This window comes from Lagenorhynchus albirostris, chromosome 16 (assembly GCF_949774975.1).
Source record: "Lagenorhynchus albirostris chromosome 16, mLagAlb1.1, whole genome shotgun sequence".
NCBI lineage: Eukaryota > Metazoa > Chordata > Mammalia > Artiodactyla > Delphinidae > Lagenorhynchus > Lagenorhynchus albirostris.
In genome coordinates, this window is record NC_083110.1 from 55,753,708 (window position 1) to 55,755,194 (window position 1,487).

At 40.8% G+C, this 1,487-nt stretch overlaps 1 pseudogene; it reads left to right on the forward strand.

Moving 5' to 3' along the window:
- Positions 1-510: 510 nt before the first annotated feature.
- On the forward strand, positions 511-910 carry LOC132506937 (small ribosomal subunit protein uS8-like; annotated as a pseudogene).
- Positions 911-1,487: the final 577 nt, after the last annotated feature.

Consider the following 1,487-nt stretch of genomic DNA (forward strand, 5'->3'; position numbering starts at 1 on the left):
TCAGCCTTAAAAAGGAAGGAAATTCTGACACATGTTGTAACATGCATGAACCTTAGTGACATTGTGCTAAGTGAAATAAGCCAATCACAAAAAAACAAATTCTGTATGATCTCACTTATATGAGGTACCCAGTGTAGTCAAATTCATAGAGAAAGAAAATAGAACAGAGATTACCAAGGCCTGGGGGGAGGGGAGAATAGGGAGTTACTGTTAAATGGGTACAGAGTTATAGTTTGGGATGATGAAAACGTCCTAGAGATGGATAGTGGTGATGATTGCACAACAGTGTGAATGTACTTAATGCCACTGAATTATACACTGAAAACGGTTACAAAGGTAAATTGTATGATGGATATTTGGCTGTTTGGCTTCCTTCTAGTGTTTGACTATTATGAATAAAGCCACTAAAAAAAGTTAAAGGCAGCCTTTAGAATGTTGTGATATAGTAAGGGGCAATGTAGGTCATAAAAGACTATCGTGCTCTTTCCACCGTCTTTCCGTGCCACCGTAATGGTGCACATGAACATCCTGGCCAAGGTTCTCAAGATCATCAACATTGCTGAGAAGAGAGGCAAACACCAGGTTCTTACCAGGCAGTGCTCCAAAGCCATCATCTGGTTTCTAACTGATGATACAGCATCCGTTAATGACCACAGAGTTGGGTAAATTGTTGTGAACCTCACAAGCAGCTTAAACAGTTGTAAAGTGATCAGCCCCAGATTTGGTGTGCAATTTGGTGATCTAGAATAATAACAGACTACCCGATCCCATCCCATCTGTTGTACTAGTGATCTTGGCTGGCATCACGGACCAAATGGAAGCAAGATAAAAACACACAGGAGGGAAAATCCTGGGATTCTTTTTCTCGGGATGTAACACATACATACAAATAAAATGCCTCAGTGAATAACAACAACAAATACTATTATTTCTTTCTTAATAAAATAATGATATATACTATTATATATGCACATAGTAAAAAGTCTTAGATAATATTCACCAAAATGCAAATAGTGTATAACTCTGCATGGTGGGATTATGAATAATTTTTTAAAATAAATTTATTTAGTTTTGGCTGCATTGGGTCTTTGTTGCTGTGTGGGCTTTCTCTAGTTGCGGCAATCGGGGGCTACCCTTTGTTGCGGTGCGCGGGCTTCTCATTGCAGTGGCTTCTCTTGTTGCGGAGCACGGGCTCTAGGCATGTGCTTCAGCAGTGTGACATGCGGGCTCAGTAGTTGTGGCTCACGGGCTCTAGAGTGTGGGCTCAGTAGTTGTGGCACACAGGCTTAGCTGCTCCGCAGCGTGTGGGATCTTCCCAGACCAGGGCTGGAACCTGTGTCCGCTGCATTGGCAGGCGGATTCTTAACCACTGTGCCACCAGGGAAGCCCAACAAATAATTCTATAATTTTTATGTTTTAACTGTTACAAGACAAAAATTCAACTGAATAAATTTGAAGAGCTAATTGGATTTATTCAATGATTCATA